The 25,595-nt window shown below is 38.3% G+C and overlaps 1 non-coding gene across 1 annotated transcript; it reads left to right on the top strand.

Annotated features, from left to right (window-relative positions):
* Positions 1-15,444: 15,444 nt before the first annotated feature.
* Trnak-uuu (transfer RNA lysine (anticodon UUU)) lies at positions 15,445-15,517 on the top strand. Its single transcript has one exon. It is a non-coding gene; the product is annotated as a tRNA-Lys (tRNA).
* The last annotated feature ends 10,078 nt before the right edge of the window (positions 15,518-25,595 follow it).

Genomic DNA, 25,595 nt, shown 5'->3' on the forward strand with positions numbered 1-25,595 from the left:
AAGGAAGGGGTAATCTACCCCATTCCCAAGAAAGGCGACCATTTGGAAAGTGAGAACTACAGAGCGATCACTATTTTGAATGCTGCTTACAAAGTGCTATCCGAGATCATTTTCCGTCATCTGTCACCCAAAACGAATGAGCAGAAGAACGGTGTGTGGTGGAGAAGGATGAATCACGAGTTCGTTGCACTTTACAGATAACCAGGCATCCACAAGAAGGTCAAAGCTGGCAGGATATGGTGGGCAGGGCATGTTGCAAGAATGCCGGACCGTCAATAGAGACATTATTTCAAATGAACCTCCCAATGAACGAAACCCAAAATAAAAGTTGTCGCAACGCGCATAGAATAAGAACGCCGTGGTTTATTTTTTTTTCTTTGTTCACGAGATCATTTACCCTAGGCTAGTTTATATCGGGACCCATAGTTTGACTCCCTTTCAAAGAAAGAATTAACATTTTTATGTTATTCATCGTGTAGAAGAAAGAATAATCTCAACTTGTTGCAGAAATAAAACAATCAAAGTATTTTTATGGTTAACCTGTATACAACCGGGACGATTTTTTTTTGGTAAAAATGCAATATCTTCTTTGTTTTACCCTGGAGCCATTTTTATAGTCAAGGGGAATATTTGTGCTAATAAATGCATGGTACCTCCCCTCCCCCTTTTGCTGGTAGTCGAAAAGTTTTTTTTTGGAAATTGTACATGTTTTTGCTCAAATTTGATCGTTTTGCTAATCATCAATAGTTTTCACTGATCCTTGACATGTAATGTATTTACCCATCATAGTCTGTTGAAGTTTTGATCCCAGAGCTATTCTAAGGCCTCCAAAGTACTCCGAAGTTTGTATCATAAATCCAACATTCTAAACCAAATTTTATACACGATGAATGATCACGGAACATGGTCTACGGTACTAGCCTCAAAGCACCCCTCGAAAATTCATGGTACACGAATTGGGTGATCTAGGTCATCCAAACTACTCTAGCATTCATTTTCTTAAGATCTACAACATCTACCTTCATTTGTGTTCCAATACACTTTGAAGTTTGGGTTACAATATCTTCATACTACATCATGCTTTAAATGTGAAAAATATTCGTGGAATATAGTAACTATTCTCGAATTAGGACCTTCAAGATGTACAGGCTTTACTCTTGTTTCACTTCACTCTATCGGCACAATTCTAACATTCACTTGGTGATCTAGGTCATCCAAACTATTCTGGAATTAAGAAGTTCAAGCTCTACAATCTCTACTCTTGTATCTCTTCTCTTTACTTTATCGATGTAATTCTTTCACGATCATTTCTGTTGTATCTTATTATAGTTTGAGTATCTCGTTGTGTTATTTGTGCATCCACTGACATAAAAATGATTTTTATAGTATTTTGAAGTGTCAAAAATTTCCCAAAAATTACTCAAGGAGTCCCTCAGAAATTCATCGTGATGTTCTCCGAGAATACCTCTACGAGTTTCTAAGAAATGCCTCTAGGACTTCCCGTGAAATCCTTCATAAGTTTCCCCGTCAGTTTCTTGGAAATTCCTTCAGGAGCTGTTCTGGAATTCCTCAAGAAGTTCCTCGAGAATTCCCCCAGGAATTCCACTGGAATTTCTCCGGGAGTGCCCCGAGTATTCCTCGGGACTCCTCCAAAGATTTCTCCAGGAGTTCATGCAAACCATGAGTCTCATTTTCGGAATAGTTTGGATGATCCGGGAAAGTTCTAAGATGTATATTTAAGTATTACGTGAATCAACTGTTCTTCTATGACTACCAAAACGCATTATGTTTGAATCAAATGAGATGAATGCTGATATTAGTGCACTTGATAAGTCATTACAAATGAAAACCGTATATTTTAACTCCAGAGTGGTTTGAATGATCTAGAAAAGTTTCCAGTTATATGATATATGGTCGAACTTATCATCTTTGTTCATCACCAAGTTTTAAACGTGCAGGTTGCTTTGTTACGAGTGTAGATCTGAAGGCCTTAACCATATAATATTGAATTGTGACCTCAGATATCTCTGATGCTCTGGTAACTTCTCTCCTATGGCAAACTATGTAAATAATTCCAATGGGAAAACTCTGATGTTTGTGCACTTCTGTTGATATACAATTTCGAATTCAAACCATATTTCTCAATTTCATAATAGTTCGGATGATCCAGGATGTCTCTATGATGTGTATACAAGTATCATATAATTCATCTGATATTCTATGACTACCAAAACGCACTATGCCAAGTACCAAATACACCCGATGCGTTATTACCGGTGTGGATATAAAGGCCTTAACTCCAGAATGATTTGGATGGTCTAAGGTATCGCCTTTGATGTGCAGTTAGTCTTTCATACGCTGATTTACATGTATGGATCTAATGAAATCAGCTCTGACATTCATACATTAGTTTGATATACTATTACAAGTGAAGGCCTTACAATCAGAACTCCAGAGCTATTTTAAGTTGCCTAGAACATCACCAGGTCATGACTACCATCATTTCATGTTTCAAAATATATATTTGAATGTAATTCATCAAGTTAAAATTATTTGAAAAGTAAACACAACTATTTGTATTCAGTAGACAAAGTTCAAAACATCTGGACGTTTTGGATAACCTGGAGAACTACAGTGTATCAAACAATTGTCCGTACAACAATTTTTCGATCAAAATCATTTTTCATTCAAATGAACATAACTTTTTTATACATCAATCAAATACGCTGATATTTTTATCAATCATGAACCATATATCAAAGCTCCACTGGTAAAATTTTGAGCGAGATCGAATATGTTTTCTGAAAGTTATATAACTTTTACTAAAACTTATAAGAATTTTGAACACATTTTTAAAACATTATATCCCAATATGTACTCAATGAAACTTTTTCATTTTTTTTGTGATACAGCTTATACCTAAGGCTTTCATATGCAGCTTCGTTTGAGGTTTTATATTCACTACAAAAAAATATGAAAAATCTGCATATGTTCAGAGTGTCATTTGGAAATTTACCATTTTTTGATCAATAAAAGTGCCAAGTTGTTTCAGCGTTTTTAAACTCTCTTAATGTAATATTTTTATACAGGACCTACTAAACTACATATGAAGAGTAGGTCCTATGTATTTTTCATTCAATAATGCACTTTTATTGGTGGAAAACGTTTGGCAGATTATATGTGCAAAATATAATAAATTTTTAAATATCGGCATAAGCACATTATTCATATATTTTTTGTAGTGAATAGAAAACTTCTAAAGTACCTGCATATGAAAGCCTTAGGTATAAGCTGTAACACAAAAAAAATTGAAAAAGTTTCATCGAGTACATACTGAGATATAATGTTTTAAATATGTGTTCAAAAATCTTATAAGTTTTTCTAAAAGTTCTATAACCCCGTATAGCCCGTGGCTTCCGTGCTCACACACGATATACAGGAAGCTCTTAGTTAACCTTTCAGGACGCGCGCCATCAAGCAGCTGAAACTGCACCACGCTCACGCTGTATACGACGAGCGAGGTTTTTTTGGTAATGTTGTACTTTTTACAACGGCGCGTGTCCTGAAGAGTAAATTACTGTGAAGTTCTCATAGCGCGCTAAGCTGAGAAGCAGGCTTTGTCCCAGTGGGGTCGTCACGCCAAAAAGAAAAGAATTTCCTGCCACATGAGATTGCAGGTCAATATGTGGAAGAGGATGGAAATAATGGTGCAATCACTTTCCCGCGATATAACGTGGAGTTCACTGCGTCTGGCTAAGTTCATGAGGGATGTCGGAGTACCTGGGAAACGACTGTTTTGGCGGGATTCAGGACGGAGATTGGGTCACAACATTTTGTGATCTTTGTACTACTGTCGATAAAGTAGAAACGAAGACAGCATCGTTGCCATCAGTTCCAAAAATATATAAAAAAAAACAAACGTAGTGTCTAGGCCCTTGCGAACAAGATATGTTCAAATGAGATTGAACTAGAAGATAGTGTATGAAGAAGCCTGATTTTCTCTAATTCGTCTGCATGTCTTTTGGTCAGTTCCTGAAACACCAAGTTGGACATATTTACAGTATGTCAAATATATCTAAGAGATTCCCGTAGCTTCAGCTTTCAAACTTTGCAAGAAATTCCCATGTGTGTGGTTATGATGGCAGCTAACCAAGAGATGCACCTAATGGAAGTCTGATTGTGCTTACCTTCAGGAAGAAAGCCTCAATGCGGTCCGCAGATGATACCATTCACCGACGATCAGCGCACGATTCCCTCCTGATGTGTGCATTTTCTCACACAATAAAATAATGGGCCACATCACAGGCATCTAACGAGGCAGTTAATTATGGGGATGTAAATTGCCCGTTGCATATATCTGTAAGTACGTATACCTACCTACTATTCAAATATGGGAAAAGAACGCGAATTGCAGCCATCGAGCGAGGAGCAAGGAATCTAGCTGATTATCATTACCGCAATGGAATGGCTTGGCAGCAGTCAGCTGATTCGAGTTCACGGTGAGAATCATCCTCCTGAGAAGTGGACCACGATTCACCGAAGAGACGGCTCTGATCTCCAATCAGAACTTGCTCCAACGAATGACAATAACTTGGTAAGGTTCTCGAAATCAAAGAATCGTGGTTCCCCCGGAGCCAAAAACAAAATCATAAATTGCACGAAGGTCGAGCATGTTCAGCAGATCTGCGGATTGCATGGCGAACGTGTTAATTTGATAATTAATTGCAAAGAAACCTTCCCACAAGCATTGGATGTTCGGTGGGATGGTGGAGAGCCTATGGATCATGGCAGAACTCCACAAGTTCACCGGGGTTAGCTCATGTCGATCATGTTCAGACAAGCGAGGCACCCGACCAACCGACCGACCGGGCGGCCGTCCTGCGATCAACTTCAATTGATCTTTCCGTTGTTCTGTTGATTGTTGTGTGGACGGACCTTTGTGTAATGGTTCTAACTGTGCACACTTACTTTGAACACTTCTGTTGCGGTTGGCGGTCGGTCGGTCGGGCGGTCGGTCGCCGAGCTGCTGATGGAGCTCCTATCCTGCATGATGATGGATGACGGCCGGCTAAGGGCTCGCTCCCTCCTGGGGTTCTGAGTGCGCGCTGATGCTCTCTTAGAAGCGTTGCCCATTTAATGTCATACGGCGTTCGGGTCGGACGGACAGACGACGGTTGGAAGTTTTCACGCGCGATTGCAGGCCGTGGAGGCTGCCTGCCAGCCAGCTAAGCGCGAGGATTGAATTAAACGGTGTCATTAAGGCGCACAATTAAGATCGTATCTCGCGCCCTGGCAGATGATTGTTCTGCGCGAGTCAATCTCTTTCCGATGATGGTTAGGAGATGGAGGTAGTATAAAAACATCTCGGTTGGCCAAACAGGCATCCTAAGGGATATAGTAAAGGAGGTGTCACGAAGGCATCTATGGTGTTTGTCAACAGGCATCTTTCTTGTAATTGACGCTACGTTTGAGCAAAGACAGAATCTTAAGCCACACATATAACTATAAAGAGTTTCAATAATGTTTCAATAATGCTTACATAAAGAAGATTCTATGTAGCAGGATTCTCTAGAATGATTTCACCAATAATTCTTCCAAAGATCCTAGGTATCCCTTTAGAATCCATTCTTGCACATGCATTTCTTTGTTTCTACAGGGACTTGCTTTATGGAGTTTTTTTTGGGTCTTCTCTAGGTGTTTAAAAAAAAAAATCTCAAAAGATTCATGTTTAAACTAGTCCACGGGTTCATTTTTTTTTCAGAAATTCCTCCTGTGATTTCTACAGAAATTGTTTAAGAGAATTCTTCAAGGGTTGCTACGTTAAGGTATTTCTTCACCCCGGAAAGCTTTAACGTGATGATTTTTTCTTCCAAACATGCATATCTATCAGATTTTTTTTAGAAGGGAGTTTCTTCTAGAAATTCCTATAGGTTTTTTAAACTTTAGAAGATCAAAACCATTTCCAAGAATTCTTCTTAAAAATAATTGTTTAAATTTGCTTTTAAGTTTGCTCTGTATATTCAGGGATTCTCTCAGGCATTTATTTAGACATTCCTCTAGAAAATTCTCAAAAATAAAATTCAGGAAATTTCCCTGGTAGTTTCTCCAGAAGTTCCTCCATGTATTGCATAGGATTTATTCAGACCTAGGGATTGGCTTCGAATGTGCTCAGACCTGTCTTTGGAGATTCTTCCATATCGTTTTCCGGTGATGCTGCAGGAGTTTCTCCAAAAATTCTTCAGGTATACATTCAAAGATTCAATGAAAAAAATATTTTAATTTATTTTTTTTCTGCTGGATTTATTTTAACCACAGTATTTTAGGGATTTTCGTGTACGAATTACTTCAGAGCTTGATTAAGGAAATTTTCTAAGAATTCCTCCAAAGGTATCTCCAGAGTTTTTTTTAGGGAATCCCTCAGAAATTTCTCGAGATTTTTTCCCGTTGGTATTACTTTCAGTGTTCCTACAGAAGTTTCTCATATTTTTTTCTATGAATATGGAAGGCATCTTGAAGTGACTCGAGACGACGTGTTATTTTTGCTATCTTCCCTTTCTTTCTTAAAGTTTGCCCCGTAATTTTAAAGATTCAATCATCGATTTCCACTGCAGTGATGTTGCTAGAACGTTAGCCGTCACCGCAAATGAACGATTAAATTTCTGGTGCATAATATCTAGTAGAATATGCGAAACGATAAAGCAATGTGGACGATTAAACTACTGTCTCGTCCGGTCTGAAGGGGAAAGAATCACTTGAAAAATTCTGGACATATTCCTGCTGGAATTTTCAATTAAATCCCTAGAGAAATTCTTGAACACCTATACCTATATGAAACGAAATTCTTTAGAAAAATTGCTGGAAAAACACTGAAAGAATTCATGAAATATATGAAGGATTCCTTGGAGAACTTCTGAAGTAATCACTCATCTAGTTTCAAAACCATCCCGTAGACTTCTTTTAGAAATTTCTGGAGAAATTTTCGAGGAACTATCTGAAAAAGCCCTGGAGCAAATTTTTAAGAAATATCTAGAGGAATTTCTGACGGAAACTTTGGAAGAATTTCTGAAATAGTATGTGGAAGATTTTCCAAAGAAATCCTTGGAGACATTTATGGCAGAATACTGAACCTTTGATTTTCTGAAAAAAAGAATACGTATTAAGAAATCCTTTGGTGATTTCCTTAAAAAATTCTTGCACAGATTACTCAAAGAATCTATGCCGAATATTTTAAGAAAATCTTTTTCTAGAAAAGTTTTTCTAGAGGATTTCTTAGAGAAATTTCTGAAGGATCCTCTGAAGCAATCAATGAAAGATGTTCTAGAAGATCTTTCAAAAGAAGTTCATCGAATACCTCCTTAAAGGAATTCCTGGAGGATTTTCAAAAGAAATTCATGAAGCAATTTCGGAAGAAATCCGAATATCTTATGCAACAGTTCCCAAATTAGCTTTTGTGTGCTTGTTGAGAAATAATAAAAAGTTATTTTGCCAGACTGTCTGGACGTTTCGGGTGATTTTACTGGTCTTCAATCATTTTCTGTTGAATAATTTAAACATTTAAAAGCACAAGAAACCAACGAATTAGTTTTCTTACAATTTTCCAGCCGTCTTTGTCAAGTATTAAGTCGAAAACATGTTCCTATTCTATGGCATGTTGTGACAAACCAGTACCCAGGTATGGATTTTGTTTTAAAGTTAAACTTATGTTAGTATGACATATACATAAGACAAGATCTGGACTTCTTCCAGAATTCCATTCAACGAAAGGAAATACGCCAGGAATTTCTTTGGAAATTTATCCAAGAAATCTTACTGATATTCCTCCAATGATTTTTTAAGAAAATCATCCCGTCTCGAGACTCCTTCTGGTAAATTTTTTTCAGGATTATTTTGAGGGATTTCTCTAGAAAATTCATTAGAGATTCCATAAGATCATTTAGGGAGTTTTTTTTCAAAAATGTTGCCTTCGCATTTTTTCCAAATTTCTTCAGAAATATCTTACACGAACAATCAGAGCTTTTTTTCAGAAACTACTCGAAACAGCTACAAGATATCTATCATGGATATTTTTCAAAATTTTCTCTAAATAAATTTCTCGAGGGATCCTTTGAAACAATCTTGCACGGATTACTTTGGAAACTCATCGATGGATTTCTTTAGCAGTTCCTCCAGAGTTTCTAAATGATTTTAAAAGTACCTACATAGTTTACTTGAGAACTTCCTCTCCAAGCGCTCCATTCGGACACCTTCCATCGACATCCTCAATAATTCCTTTGAAAAATTCCTCATCAAATCCTTTAAAAATTACACCGATCATTTTTTTTAGAAATTCTTTCACGATTCCTTCAGAAACTCCTATATAGATTCAGCTAGAACTTCTTCCATCGACTCCATTAAAAAATCTTGCATATATTCTTTTGAAATTTGCTCCAAAATATTACAAGGGAATTATTAGGAAAGCTTTGACGGAATTTATAAAGATTCGTAAAGAAATCACTCCAGGGAATGTGTTTCAGTAATTTCTCTTGATATTTCTTCAGAACTTAGAAAATCTTTCATTGATTCATACACCATGAATGTCTATAGGGATCTCTTAGTAAATCCTTTGAGAAAACCTTTCACAGAATTCTCTTCACGGGTTATTTTTGAAAACCTACAGAATATTGCTTTAGAAATTACTCCATGAATATCCTAAGAAATTCCTCCCAAGCACCATTTGGAAATTAATCAAAAGTTTCATCAAGGAAACCTCTCATGGGTTTCCTCAAAAATGATTTGATAGATTTGGGGGCTTCTTTCGAAAGTTTCAACGGTTCCTCAGAAACTCCACCAATTAATTCTTCAGGATTTTAAAATCGCTTCAACAACTTGATCTCTTTGGAAAATTATCCAAATGTTTCCTTAAGAAATTTCTCCAAAGTTTTTCTAAGAAATTCTGCCTGCGATTCCTTACTAATATCATAAGGGGAGGAAGGGGGGTTTCATAAGGAGATTTCTTCATAGTTGCTTTCAGATACTCTTCTAACAGTTTTAAGATTTATTAAGAAATTCCTCCAAAGTTTCATTCAGAAAATTTTACAATTATGTCCGTAGAAATTCCTCTCCTTTCAGAAAGTCGTCCAATGAACACTTTGATGACCAATTAGCCTTGTAGATGTTTCGTTAACCGTAGTAAAACTTTATGCCATTCATGGTTTGTTTGAAAAAAAAATGTTACCGTGCGTAGACCCGACTCGTTAGGTTTGGAAAACGAGAGACCACTTGTCTGTTGAATTGCCCGACTAGGAATTTTGCATGCACTCTATGGTCTACGCTTAAGCTTCGTACGGTTGCTTAAGCGGGAAATGATGCCAACTCGATTCAAGCGTTTTTGCTTTTTTTTTCAATGGGGAATTATCTATGTTGTATTTATGTAAATATCACGACCGGGGAAATGTAGGATTGGAGATGCTGGTTTCGCAATACGGAAACTTTAGGAAAGCAAGAAAACCTCAAAAACCGCTCCGCGAGCAAAGGTAAAGTGATAAAGAAACGTAAAAGATCTTCAAACAAGATTTACACATTTTATTCTCGATAAATCCTCATTTTCCTATCCTATTCTCTTAAGTGATTTCTTTGCATAAAATAAAAAAATAAATATATTTTCCAAATTCAAATTAATTTTCTCAGAGATTTCTCCAAAAAAATGTCGATTTTTATTGAAACCCCTTCATTTGTGATTCCTACAGGAATTTCACGAAAATTTTCCATAGATTTCTTCAGAAATTCCTACAGTGTTTCTTTCAAAAAGTGTCCTCCAGGCATTTTCTTCAGAAATTTCTAGAGGATTTATTATGAAAAATAAAAATTTCTTGAGAAATTCCTTTAAAGATTCATCGTTCAGAACGTTCTTCCTGAGTTTTTTATGAGCTTTCTTAAGGTTTCCTTTCCGCAAATTTTCCTGGAATTCCTTCTGATATTTCTCCGAAGTTTCCTTAAGATATTTCTGTAGACATACTTTTAGACACTTGCTTATATTTTGTCAAAAATGACGAACAAAACCGTACGCTTAACCAGGTGCAGTTTTTTGATGAGAAAATCTATATAGTACTGATTGCATGCCATTTCAATAAGATGATGCATTTAAGAGAAATATGGGTCATTGGGCATGTTTCGTTTTCTCACTTAAGGACAAACGTCTTGAAATCCCGCTTCAACAATGCATGAGAACTTCAGACGCACAAATCTCAAGAAACAAGCTTTAAACAAATATACTATATTAACAATATAGGTCACTTCATGTTTTTACATACAACGACATGGAGACACCGTTAGCGAATGATTTCAGCACCACCTGTTGTCAGAAAAAGTCAATAATTGTATTTTGATCAATTTTAGTTTACCGTGCAATGCGACATTTCTTGAAAAAAACCTTAGGGGTGTCGAAGTTTTTTGTTCACAAATAATCGATTAATATATAATCGATTTAAAATATACGCAAAACAAAATTTCATTAGATGACATCTAGGAATACATCTATAGAAGAATTTGAATGCTCCCTCATTGTAACGACACCGAAATCGTTTAACATCATACTTTTAATTTTCCATCCTCAAAATAAACTTATATTTTGCCCTGGTGGTTGTTATTTTCCATTAACAATGGCTCGTATAATGTGTTGTAGGCGCATCTGGAAGAGAATTTACTTCTCTGTACGGAAATGGCTCGTTTGTATTTCTATAGAGCAAAACTAGTTAAAAAGAGAAAAAAAGTAATTGATGAAGTCGTACTTTTGTCAGTGTTTAAATACCCTATTGTTGTTGTTTAAAATACTGTACTTTTCCTAGTCATACATACGCAATCCTGAATTGTCTGTTCAGCACTTTTTTGACGAAAATAGAACAGCAGAACTATTTCGGTAGCTTTGGTAATCGATTTTAGGTAAACAATGCAGTATAGCTGTATACAGCTGTTCTATTTTCGTCAAAAATTTACCGAACACGGTATTCCAAATTAAGTGTGTACCAGGACTTTACCAAGAGATCATTCAACCATTGATAATATTTCTTGGAAGTTCGGAAAATCGATCGTTGCAGCTAGACCCTATGGGCTATGGAAGGTACTAAACGTGAGAAATGGTATTTGCATGTCGCAATTTGGATCGGATATGTGGTTTTCAGACTCGTAGATCTCGATAACGTGTTAAATGCCCAACAAACATTTTTGTTGTACAAGAGTGGGACAAACTTCTCCTAAGCAAACTTTTGCTTAAAAAACTGTTATTCAGCTAGTTCTGTTACTTGGGTGGTTAACATATCTTTCACGACGATGCCTGCACTCAAAGTGTTTAAGTTTGATAAGAATAAGAATAAAAAATCGGCCAGAGAAGTATACGAGAAAACCCTGACAACTTTGAACTTTTTTTCAGATTATTTTTGACATAGAACGGCATATAAAAACGTGGGCCAGTGTTGGCCAGGACAACTACTGTTAATTTAATAATCCATTTTAGGTTCGTGTTAAAAAGGTGAACATGTTTTCGTTGACAAAGCGTTTTCTCGTCGTTTCTGGACGTATCTATGTAAAGAAACGTATATAATTTGGAAGTCACTCGTAGACTTCATGGGAATTTGGGTTATATTATCAAAACTTTTCGTGACATCGAACGCAGAAATTCTATGTTGAGGTCAAGCTAGATTTTATAAAACTTTATACACGATTATAAAAACGGCAAAATTCAAGAAAGTGATTCTGTGATTAGTTCATTAGCGTTTTCTTTTCATTTTACAATGTGCTTCGGTTCATGTCAAGTCGTACTTCAAGTATTCGGCTTTAGTAAGTTAAAGTTGGGGTGTGAGACCAATTAGGTAGGGGGTCCTATGTTGGGCACTTTAAGCTATAAAGGCAGCACGCGTTTATTACGTTTATTCAGTGGCGATTCTTAATCTCAAATCTACCTGTTCAACAAGCGTAAATTTTTTATTTGTCTCATCAAATTAGCATGTAATTGGTAGAATATGACGAGAATTGTTGTTTCCGTCCATTTTCAATTTGATTCTGATCCTAATTTCTCCGCAAATTCAAGATAAAAAAAAACACAGTATGCAAGACAAAGTTTTCCGGGGACAGCTAGTTTATTATAAATTCGGTAGAGAGTGCTCTAAAATACCTGTGGAAATGCGAACAGAATAGTAAGAGGAGGTTCAGATTCTGATAAAGTTGGTTTAGCACGCCAGAAAATGTTGAGCTAATATATATTTTATTTTTTTAATTTGAGTAGTTGAAAAAAATCGATTATTGTTTAATCGATTATTTAAGCATAAATCGGCATCCCCACCATGCAATGACAGCTTGACAGAATAAACGTCATTTGGATGGCGCATGCATTTAGTGTGTAGTAGTACCTCTTCTGCCGCTTGGTGGCAACACATTCACTAAAAAGGAGTCGCCAAAAAATCGTAAGAGTGACCCATATTGTTAATATAGTATATTTGCTTTAAACAACAGTGTAATTTTTCCTGCTCACGTGTAATAAGATTAAAAAAAAGAAGAACAGGTGCGCTGGTTTTGTTTACAAAGAGATTTGTGCGCTCAAAATCGTGAGTAGGTGCCGAAGTCGGCCATGTAGGTGGCCATTTTTGGTTTCTAAAAAGTCTGTCCTTAAATAGCGTTAAGATTAGGACAAATTATCACTGCTTGATAAAGTTGGTCTTGAAATCACTAGAACCGGATCGATATATAAGTCATGTAAAAGTAACATATTGGCATGGATTTCTGCACTGTTCTACTACTTATTTAGGCCAAATGGTTTAGAATTAATATCTAGATATTACTTCCAAACTTTCAACTTTTTATGTATTTCAAGTGTTGTTTACTATTTTGTTGAACTCAATATCAAAATATGCTTTGAATGACTCTTCTGATTCACACTGAAACTCTCTCGTTGATATCCTAGCTACGCTCATGAATATTTAAATAAGCAACTTAGATCAAAAGTTTTAGTAATTCTTGAGGCCGCTGTTAACCTATGCTCGAGCTCGGTCGAACCGAGAGACATACACAGCGGTGGAAATAGAGAAAAGTCGTGCAGTCGATTGAGTGCAGATTATTGTAATTATTTCGTGTACTGGACGAAGCAGGGCTTGCAATGTCCTCCAATTTTATGTGTTCGCGATCTCTCGTGAAGAATTTTGACACAAGATCGATCGATTCCGTGTCGAAAGATGTCGGTTCCGTTTCGCGCTACTGACGGAAGCACTTTTCTTGCTGGGTGGTCCATTAGGTTGAAGCGAACTGACTGCCAAAACGGGAATTCTCGCGAAAACGCCCATCCCATTCCAAGAGCAATTCACTTTCAAGTCAATGTGGGCAACAATTTAGTCACCCCGATCATAGTTATTATCGACCCTTTAGGGAACCAAAGCTGTATTTACGGTCTGATTGAATTAAAGCTTCGCGCGAGTCCTTTGGCAGCTTTCGGAACTTCGGTAAAATTTATTAGCCATATCCAGCTCTTTTTTGCATAAACTCTTCGGCATTCGACGTGGTGTGAGACCTCCCAACCATACGAGGCCAATATTTTAAACATTTTAAACCATTAAATTTTACGATTATCGATGGAAATGGTTTTGTCACACCCCTGCGTCGGCGCAACGAATGGCGAAGTGCCAAGCTGACAAGTGACTGGCGTTCAAATTTTCTACCTCGCGGGTTTGTTGTTTACTTTGTATTTTGGCCTCATCATCTGCGCACCCAATTTTCAATCTTTCCACCAAGCTGTTGAGAGATATATAATCAGTGATAATTTAAAACGCTCCACCCCGTTAATCAGGTGGTTTGTGAAAAGCAAGTTGTCGTATTTTTTGGCCAGGCGACCACCAATGGTAGCTTAGCTTAGCTTAAACTGACTGCTATTCCGTGATTGACCCGAACCAATGACAGTTGCACAAGGCTAAAATATAAACGACTCATAAGAAAGTGATCATTCTTCATAAATAATTCCAAAAGTGCCAGTGAAGAAACAGGGGTGTAAGCAGTCATAAATTACAAAAGTTCCATAAACAAATAAAAAAATGCATAAATAAATTAAAAGTTTCCATAAATAATTGATTTTTGAGCAATTAAAAAAGTCAAAAATGCAATGAATAAATCAACTGTTGCAATAAAAAAAGCCATTTTTCCCACCAAATAACTTCGAATTTTCCGTAAATAAATCCGATTTTTCTATAATAAATTAGAAAATTCACAATAAAAAAATATCGAAAAAGCAATAAATAATTCAAAAAGTGCAATAAATGAAAAAAAAAATTACCAATAAATGTCAAAAAACGAGCAATAAACGTAAATGCATTTTGAGCCAAAAAAATACATAGACCATGCGGCGAAGCCGCATAGAGGATTGAGGAACTGAGGCGGCAGAAGGCCGCCGAAGTTTCCGATATCCGATGCACCGCAACTGCATCGTTTCGGTTCTAGGCAAACCACAGATCCAAGAATTTGCCCGGAATAATGCAAACATAGATGTTATCCCTTTTTTAGGTCCGACGAGCGATAGCGAGTTCGGACAACAAGCGATTGCTCGGTAAATTGCAATCATAGTCAGGCAGGCTTTTCAGTCGTTACAATCATATAAGTGCGATTCAGCATTTCACTGCCTCATACTTTCCTGCATTTGTTTTTCATGGGTAAATTATTCATTTTTTATTGCACTTTTTGAATTTTTTATTGCTTTTTCGATATTTTTTTATTGTGAATTTTCTAATTTATTATGGAAAAATCGGATTTATTTATGGAAAATTCGAAGTTATTTGGCGAGAAAAATGGCTTTTTTTATTGCAACAGTTGATTTATTCATTGCATTTTTGACTTTTTTAATTGCTCGAAAATCAATTATTTATGGAAACTTTTGATTTATTTATGCATTTTTTTATTTGTTTATGGAACTTTTGTAATTTATTACTGCTTACACCCCTGTTTCTTTACTGGGACTTTTCGAATTATTTATGGGAAATTTTGTATTTATTATGGAACGTTTAATTGTCTGCCGTTGCACAATGAATCAACTGAATAATTGACTGGGAGTGGTCAACCATTTTCATTGTATGTGGTGCAACCTCCACATGCTCTCTTTAACGGTACAATAACGGCACCGGCCACGTCTTTGCAGTCATGTTGGAAGAGGGAATGAATATTAGTACCAACCTCTGTTATGTGAATGTTGGCGTTTACCGCACGTCTCCACCAAAGGCTGAAGGAAGGGTTGTTTGGAAAGGTATCCTTGGGTCGCGATTCACTCTGATAAATGATATGGCCTTTTGAAATCACAACGTGGAATACGGGAAGGCAACCAACCGCACCCAAATTTTGCACAGTTGCTTTATGCTAAGTACAAACCGACTAGAAACATGTATGTATGCTCCAATGATTGCTTTTCAATCTCATCACCTTCCAATAAATAGAAATCAAGAAGCCCGGATAGCTCAGTCGGTAGAGCGTTGGACTTTTAATCCAACGGTCTAGGGTTCAAGTCCCTATTCGGGCGAGGCTTTTTTTTTTCAAGTGCATTGACCCATTCGATTACCAGGTCATTGGCTCTTATCTGTAATATAAAATCAGAACGAATGGAATCTAACTGAATCATAATGAACCATAACAATAGTGTTCAGTAGCGGCTTTGCCATAGTGATTGACACATGATGTGTATGACAAAGAGTCAATTACACCCCGCGCACGCCTCCAGAGGAATTGTAACCGCGCGCGCGGCAGCAACACCACCAACAATATCCCCATTGACGGAGCACGCGGTAGTGATTATTTAATGTTTTACTTCCATTTGTTGATTCCGTTTGTCTGTCGCACCGCGCGCGAGACGACGACCACGACCACGACGAAGGTGGTGTTGAAGTTATTTATACACGCGGAATCGGAATCGTATGAAATTGTTCGTATTGTTGGTACGTACCTAACGGCAGCCGGTAGGCAGTAGCGGCGGCGCTTCAGCCAGATAATTGCCACCTATGGGCTCATTTAAAGCATATCGAATGGTTTTGTTCTATATCTCGCTTTAATTTATTTGCAATCATGTGTGTCGATGACTTGCGGCTAACGGAGTCCGGCGGGTCCAGGCGTCAAATGTCAATGAATTATGAATTTTACATGATGAATTATGGAACACCCAGGAAGCAGCAGCACGGCGCAGAGCGGTCGATGGGAAAAGTTTTCCCATAAATTGATGGATTATCGCTTCCTTGAGTTGATGTGGAGATCAAGCGACGATCAACTGCTACGCATAACTCTGTGGGGCAGATGAACCAATCCTTAGAGCATATTTCAACCCCATAGCCATAATGTCTAATAGTAATCCGACAAATTTATTTCAATCATTCTAATAAACTTCAAACAAATGACATTACTGATTGGTGTTAATTCATAGAAATAGATATTTTTCGATTTATTATTATACTAAATGAGCTTGGTGGCACTCGTCCCGTCCACCGTCGGACAACTACCGTGAAACATAGTGAAATTGATCAATTCTTTTTTATTATAACGTAGGGTCTGGGACCATTTGGGCAGGAGCACCATGATTCGAAATCTCAATAACATGATTTAGCTTCATGTAGCTACTTTATCGGCGCTGCAGTCTTGGGGAATCAAAACGACTGTTTTAGATTTGTCCCGACGTTTCGACTCTGTTTCGAGTCTTCTTCAAGAATTTTCCCTTTGAAGAAGACTCGAAACAGAGTCGAAACGTCGGGACAAATCTAAAACAGTCGTTTTGATTCCCCAAGACTGCAGCGCCGATAAAGTAGCTAGATTACACATATCAGTCGAACTCTCATAAGTACCGTTTAGCTTCATGGTCCTCAGATTCATAAGCGATGCGCACCCGAAACCATGATTCAAAATCTCACAAATATGATTTAGCTTTATGACTTCAGGAAAACAGTAACGCATTGGTAGCGTTACCGAGACAATGGATCATACTATCATGATTATAAATCATGGTGCATTTTTATTAAACAAAAATGTTCTAGGCTCATGAAATCATGAGTCGTTTTTATGATTTTTGGGAGCAGAATTCTACCCGTGTAGAGATTTTTGGTAACAACTCGAGCAGAGGAGATTAGTAAAATAATGATAACGAAATCACATAACATAAGCGCGCCAAGTTACGCCCTTCGAGCTTTCTGCGCTCCACGCCTTTTTAACAGCCCGAACACTAACCTTGCAGGGTTGTTATCCGGCATTCTTGTAACATGCCCTGCCAACCGTATCCCTCAGACTTTGGCCTCCTTCTGAAAGCTTGGTTCACCTTAGAGTGCAGCGAGCTCGTGTCATCACACACCGTTCTCTTGCACACGGTTTAAGATCATCCTTAGCACACGTCGCTCGAAAACTCCGAGCCCGATCTGGAATTCATTCTCCGGCTAGCCTACCGGGGGAGATAGTGGACGGAGCATGGTTGATGAGGGCCATCAACCAAAATCGAGACGGGTTGTCTGCAATGGAGGTGGCTGTGCAGCAGCTTGGCAAGATCATCGACTTTGCGTCCACGAAGTTCAATATAAGCAAGGACCTTGAAACGGCCCTGTTGCGACTCCGTAAGTCGATGGACGATTCCAAGCAAGATCACGAGAGACTCGTGAAAACTGCAGCAGCGGCAGAACCGGCGAAAGCAAAGGTTACGAAGTCTACCCACAGACGAAGGCCTCTGCTTTCGCAGGAAGCCCAAAAGGTGTGGCGGATGCGACTGCTTTTGATAAACACTCTCAGGAGCGGGTGAGGCAGCCATCAGGTGAGGAGCTGTCTGGCGGTGCCCGCAAGGCTAGAAGGATACTAACCCTGAAGGTCGGTTGTAATACCGGCATATCACACGCCAGCCAGGTGTCCAGAAAAGCTGGGCAGGGTGGGCCTGAAAAGGCTGTCCCGTCCCGTATGGAAGGGAACAGAGGGTTGTGACCGTTGTTAGGCCCTTACCAACCACAAAGTAGGGCGAACCAAGGGGACGACCCCCCTTGGATGAATGTTGAGCGGAACAGGAGGAAGAAAAACCGTTGAATAAGGAGGTTAGGTACGCCAAACCAAGAAGACGTAAAGGGTAGGTGCCAAGCGCGAGAAAGGCGACGCGCTCGTCATCAAGACCAAACAGTCTAAGAACTCGTACGGGTTAAACGATCCCAGAACTCATTCCCGACAATGAAGACAAGAGCGCCGCCTACAATAGTCTGGCGATGGAGTCGAGGTGAGGGCTTTTACACAAGAGGTGACTCTGAAGGTGAAGCACCTAGACGAGATCACCGAAGCGGAAGAAATCATCACGGCACTGCGGCAACAGTGCGAGGTGCAGGTATCCACTGAAGCCGTTCGGCTACGATAGGGACCGGCAGAGACACAGGTAGTCTTGGTACAGCTACCTGCGGCGGACGTAAATAAGTCCGTGGGCTGACCTTTCATGGGCCACCGGAGGTTTGTTTCAGGTGTCTGGAACCAGGACACAAGTCATGGGACTGCAAAGGCCCTGACAGGAGCAAACTGTGTAGGAGATGTGGCGCCGAAGGCCGGAAGGCACAAGGCTGCACGAGTCCACCAATTTGTCTGATCTATACCGGGAAATCCGTGAACAACAGGCATCCAACGAGTGGTCCAAGGTGCCCGGCCTTCAAGAAAACCGCAGTGAACAAATCACAGTGTAGGTAATGCTGCTGAACCTGACCACTGTTACGCGGCTGAGCAACTGCTTTGTCAGGCGGTTTCTGAGTGGGGGACGGATAGCAGACCCATACCGAGTACCCGCTGGAAACGGCAATTGGGTCGCGGATGGTGGCGATATGGACGACGAGTAAACACCCCGTCCAGGAGTTGGTGTCTACTACCTATGCGGGCTTCGTGGTCGTGCTAGTAAACGGGGGTTTCTTCTGTAGCATTAATGAGCCTCCGTGGTGGCCGATCGAGCATTCACGCACATGCTGGGCTGTGTGACGACAGTGCTTACAGGGCGAAGGCCGGTGGTAATATTGGGTGCCTATATTACCTGGGCCGTGGAATGGGGAAGCCGTTTCACAAACCAGCGGGGTCCGATCCTGCTGGAGACACTGGCCATACTAGATGTCGTCCTGGTTAATGTCGTTACCAAGAGCACCTTTAGTCGCAACGGTGCGAAGCCGGTTATTGACGTAGTTCGAACTGGAGTGTACACGATAGCTACAATCACAGCGATCACCTGGCGGTTCGCTACAGTATCGACTACAACAACTGCAGGTAGCGGGTAGGAGAAGAGGCAGTTAGGCCAAAGCCAAGCCTTTGAAGGTGGATGACATCATACTTCGACGAAGGGGTATTTAGGGAGGTGCTCCGCCGTGAGTGACGCCGACTTGGTTTAGACGGCGACGATCTGGTAGCGTTGCTCTCGCGTACGTGTGATGCGATCATGCCTAACACTATGGGCCAGAAATCAAAATTTCGCGACAAAATTCAAGAGCTGTTTTTTTTTAAGATTAATCAATTTTTATATATGTATGATTGTTTGGGCGATGTTTGAATGTATGCCGACTGATTTTTTGATTTGTAACAAAATTGTATCGTTTTTTTGTATAAAGAAACTTCTTATAAGCGAATATTCTCTTCAAGTTTAAGTTACAATTTTACAAGGTTTACTCAAATTGTACAGTTTATTTATCAATTAGTGCAAAAAGTAGAAGTATTCGACCGTATTCGACATGCAACCGATCTAGGAAGCTTGTTGAGACTCTTCTTCTTCGGATACTACCGGACTTTTTTGCGGGATAGATAGAAGATAGAATGATTTAAACACATGCGTTAATTTTACAATGTTTTACGCTGTGCTTTAATAACCATCCACTATTAGATAGACTTTACGACGCAATCTCTTTATAGCTTGCGAAACAATGCACATAGCAACATACTACTATTATTCTGGAAGGTTTCGTTTCAGGTAAGACTGTGATTGTAGACGTTTAAATCAATGTCACAAACTTACTCAAAGTGCAAAGTTTCGGTACATCAATTCGTGTGGTCAATTATGATTTTTAATAATCTCAATTTATGTATAGATGTCATATATCTATAGTTTTTGGTGAAAAAACTCGCTGCTCAGGTGTTTCAGATGCTCGGCATTTGGCAGAATGCCACTTGGCCGAATTATGTTCAAAATAATTCAGAGACCTCTTGTCCCGTTCTAGCTGCCAATTTGATCATCATTACTTTTTCCTTCTTCCTTCCTCCAATCATTGACTATTCTTTCTTATTTTACAATTCAGGGATTAGCTGGCGTTAAAACTGCCAATATTTTATCAGAGATTTTTCCTCCATTTAACAAAAGGGGATTATTTTGAGTTATACTGACGTGGTGAACAGTGGCACGATCGTTTCTTCTTCAGCCAAGCGGCAATCAGCCAAATGACACTCGGCCAAATGACTTGGAGTCGGTATTTGAACAATAAATTGTGTTCGCTCTTCGATCATATGTACAAGTGGGATGGATATATTTGCGATTAAAGAAAAGATTTGATTTTCCTTATAATATTTAAAATGCCGTGTCATTGATAGGCTCGGTAGCTAAGTCGGTAAAGCACTTGTGTAGCAGATAAGGGTCGTGAGTTAAAATCTCACTTGAGCTGTGGACTTGTTCCTAATTTCACTAATAATGTATCCATCTGTACATACACTCCCGTTTAGAGGGTCTTGTTTCCCGGACTGAAAAAAATCCCGGGATTCGGGATTTTTATTTTCCAAATCCCGGGATTTCCCGGGATCCCGGGAAAAATCAAAGTTTTCTAAAAAACGATGAAAAAGTTAATGGAACGATTTCTTAAGCACTTTTAATTAAATTCGATCAACTAATAACCATTACATTTGAAAGAAAATACATATTTCATAGACATTTGATTGTGTGAGGGCAGTTGGAGACATTCAAAGGTATTTGAAAATTTCAAATAAAGTTCATCTTCTTCCGCAATAGGTTAACTTGGGCTATAGGTTAACTTCTGCCTTACTTATCCGAAGGAATTTTTTGACAGAACTTGATGATATTTCCAGAGTAATCCCTTATAATTCACCCTGAGACGTGAATGAATTCTGTTTGAGAATTTTATGAGGGAATTAAAATGGCAGTGTTAGAATGGTGATTTGAAAATTTCAAACGGCAATTTCTCAAGATACTATTTGTCCGCATTTTGTTTTTTTTTTCTTTAAGAAAATGTGTGACTATTTCAATTATATGTGGATATACATTCATGTTAACATTTCAGAATTTCGATTAGTTTTTTTGTTGAAATACATTGAAGAAACTGTGAAAAAAATCCTGAATAATTTAAGACAGACCCTCTCAACAAACTTCTTGTTAAACTGATATGAATATCTTCAAAAAAATCCTTATAAAATTCTTTCGAAAATTTATTTATGATTTCCATTTCAACATTTCTATCCCGAAAGTCCTTTGTTTTTTTTCGATTTATTTGGCAGGATGACAAGGTATTAAATTATATTCTTCGATTTTATTGTACGATTCGCTTTATTTTTTTTTGCAATTCGATATCGCTCTGTCTTTCGCCATAAATCATCACAGAAATTTCTGCTGAAGATCTAAGAACGGTGTGCTGTTCCTTCTTGTAAATAAATTACTGATTTCTCTTAGAAATTTTGTCAAAATTAATTCTTGTTGTATTATCTCTAGTGATTGTTGAAATGAGCTCCGCAGAAAATTTCGCCTTAACTTAAGAACAAAATGTCTCAACGAATATCTTTACAAAATCGTCAACAAATATTTTAAAGATTGTCAAAGTCCTGCAGAGGTTAGGGATTGTTTATCCGTTTTCTTTCGAAAATTCTGCGAATTTTCCTCATAATTTAAACGTAAATGTGCAAGCAAAATTGATCAGGGCTGTTGAACAACATAGTATTCTTAAGGGATAACTCCAGAAACATCTAAAAATATTTGCAACAGTTTACATATTTCACATATTGTAAAAATGTTGAACATTGCCATAAATTCCAAGAATACTACCAGAACAATCTAGCTTAAAATAAATCATTTTATTTCACATTCCGATATTCTGTCTGTTGATTCAGTTTGATTATAATTGTAATGTAACGCCACATAAATGAAAAATGGAAAGGCAGTAATAAATTGTAAAATGTAAAATCAATGTAAAAAAAAAAGACAGTCTTCGACCTTACGGCCTCCACAGACTGAACAGTACAAACATTCGACAACGGACAACACATATAACACCCAGTGGAGAATTTTCCGTTTGACGAAAAGTTTTCCCCGACTGGAGCGGGAATCGAACCCACACTCCGAGGCTTACGAGACACCTAAACGACTGACGCCGCTAACCGCTCGGCCACGAAGCCCATAAAACAAAATATTTCGGCTCAGTTATGCCCATGTGGCGCCCGAGCCTTCCAAATAAACGAATAAGTAAAAAAATGAAAAATGAATGACATAAATTCAGCCACAATATCTTTGGTTTAATTAGTTGGACTTTCATCTAAACTTGATTTAAGTAGAAATAAACTATACCTGACAGATAGCGTAGAATTGGATGGAAAAAAAGGAAACATTGACAAAAAGAAGATTTCAAAGGGAAAAGATTTGTTTTAGTATTGCCATTTTTTTTATTTTCGGGAAATCCCGGGAATTTCAGAAAAATATCCCGGGATTCGGGATTTTTCAGATCCCGGGATATCCCGGGATTTTTGTCCCGGGAAATCCCGGGCAAGACCCTCTACTCCCGTTCAAAAGTTTGGGGTCACCCCCTCAAAAACATGTCATTTTTTTAGGCCCATATCTCCGCCAATTTGCGTCCGATTTCAAAACCCTAAGTTTCATTCAAAAGATAATAAGTCAAAGAAACTTTGAACATGATTTAAAAGAAACTTTTTCAAAAAATTTTGTATGTAAACTTAACCCAAAGTTGCCAAATTTTCTAAAAAATGAATAAAAACTTACGGCAGTGTCGCTGGAAGTTGGGTCGACCAAGTTTTAAGATGAGAGCGGTAATATGACCCATTTTCTATTAGCTTTCAACTGCTTTTTACAGAACTTAGCTGAAAAATCTAGAAAAAAAGTTATTAAGTAAATTAATCCTTGATGTCATCGACCAAAAGTTTGGGGTCACCCCTCAATATGATGTATCGGCCAAAAGTTTTGGGTCACTTTCGTAAAACATGGAAAAGTGATTTGGTGATATCTTCGTCATCTATAGTTCGAGCCCCCCCCCCTGGCCGACAGATTTTTTTTAATTCGAGACGACTCAAAGATTATCAATAATTCAAGAGTTCCAGAAAAAAAAATACTTAAAAAAAACTATTCTCCAGACTTTTCTAATAATTGAGGTTTTTATCCACAAATATCAAACTTTTTTTCTTGAGAATCACAGGAAATTTCACCAAGTATTTCTCCAAGAGATCTATTTCAATCTTGTTATGAAATTTAACCAAATAACAAGCTTGGTTGATTGGTTAAATTTTGTGATGTTTATTTATGGAATACAAAAATAGCATGCCAAGTTTCCGGTAGGGAAAAAGAAGGACTTTGTAGAATTATATGCTGCTATAGAGTGCAGTTATGTGCTACTGCTACACGAATTTTCACTTGTATTCAATTCAAACAAACGTCATGCTAAGAGAATAATACCTGGGATTTCTTTACAAATTCTTTCAAGGACATCTCCAGAAATTCCTTCAGGCATTTATTCAGGAACTTCTCCAAGGATTATTTCAGAAATTCCTCAAGGGACATGTCCAGGAGTTTCTTTTTCGTGAATTCTTCCATGGACATCTTGCAGGGTTCAGATAGTTTTTTTTAGGGTTTGTTCCAAGAAATGATTCAAGAATTCCTCCCACGATTCCTTCAATTTTTTTACAGATACTTCTGCATGGATACATCGATGAATTCCTTCGGGAATTGTCCATAGCTTCCTTCATTGGATTGCTCCAGAGAGTTTTTCAAGAATTCCTGTATGGGTTTCACCAGACATTCCTCCGGGAATTTCCCCTGGGATATCTTAAGTAGTTCCTTCAGTGATTGTTCCAGTGCTTTTTTCGATGATTCCTCCAGGAATTTCCAGGAGTTCCTTAAATCATTGTTCAAAACATTCTTTTGGGAGTACATCCAAAGATTCCAACAATAATTCGCCCAAAAATTATTGCAGACATGGATTATTTTTTTCCTACAGAAATTCTTCCAGGAATTTGTTAAGAAAGCATTCCTGGGATTTCCTAAGGAATTCATCACGGGGTTTGCTTCCTGGATTCCTCCAGGTTTTCCTTCAAGCATTCCTCCAAGGATTCACTCGGGAATATCTTCTGTGTTCCGTTCAGAAACAACTCCAGGAATTATTTAAAAAATCCTCCAAGGGTTTCCCCAGGAAAACTTTTTAGAATTCCTTCAGGAGTTTTTCTTGGAATTCTTTCAGGAACTACTGCAAAAAATAATACAATTCTTCTTCCAGAAACTGTTTAGGAATTCCCCAGGATTTCTCCTGGGGTTTCTTCAGGAACTGCTACAGGGATTCCCCAAGGAGTTCTTCCACGAACTCTCTTTGAATTCCTTCAGGATTTCTCCAAGGATTCCATCTGCAATTTCTTCAGAAATTTTTACTGGGATTTCTCCATGAATTTCTTCAGAGGTTCCTCTAAGAATTATTCAGGAATTCTCTGGGAATTGTTGCATTGATTCCTCTAAAAATTCATCCAAGGATTAATTCAGAAATGCGTATAGAGATTTCTCCAGAAATTCCTCCAGGAGTTCCTTCTAGAGATTCCTCCCGGAGTATTTCTAGAGATTCCTCCGTTAATCTCTACGGGTATTCTTCTAGGGTATCCTCCAGGGATTCCACCAAGAATTTCTGCAGGGCTTAACTCGGGACTTCCTTTTGTGATTCTTTCTGGAATAACTTATTTCAAACATCCTCCAAAGATTCTCCCACGAACTCTTTTTAGGGTTCCTCCAGCAATGCCTCTTTGTATTTTTAAGGAACTTTTCTAGGAATTGATTCAGTACTTCCTCCAGGAACTGCTTTGAGATTCCCTTAGTAATTCCTCTTGAAATTTCTTCCGGGTTTCCTTCTGGAGTTTCTTCAGAAACTCTTCTAAGGATTCCTCCCGAATTTGTTCAAGATCTTCATCTGCGATTTCCTAAGGAATTATTTCTGGTATTCCTATACGAATTCCCTAAGAGATTCATTCACGAATTTCTTCAGGATTTCCTCTAGGAATTACTCCAGGAAATCTTTCTGAGATTCCTTCAGAAATTCTTCCAGGATTTTTTCTAGGAATACCTTCTGGAATTTTTCCAGCAATTCCACCAAGAAATCTTCCAGTATCCCCTCCAGGAATTGCTACAGGCATTCCTCCAGGACTTGCACTAAAAACTCATCCAGAAACCTTTTTAGTGATTTTTCCAGGGATTTCTTCAGAAGTTCTGGTTACGAATATCGACTGACTTAAGTGCTTGATTTCTTGGGTTTTCGGCTTGCAGTCTGAAAATTTTTTTTTTTCAGACTGCAAGCCGAAAACCCAAGAAATCTTCAGAAGTTCGTTCGAGGATTTTTCCAGGAATTCCTCCACAGATTTCTCTAGAAATCCCTCAGGGA

Source organism: Aedes albopictus, chromosome 2, assembly GCF_035046485.1.
Source record: "Aedes albopictus strain Foshan chromosome 2, AalbF5, whole genome shotgun sequence".
Classification (NCBI taxonomy): domain Eukaryota; kingdom Metazoa; phylum Arthropoda; class Insecta; order Diptera; family Culicidae; genus Aedes; species Aedes albopictus.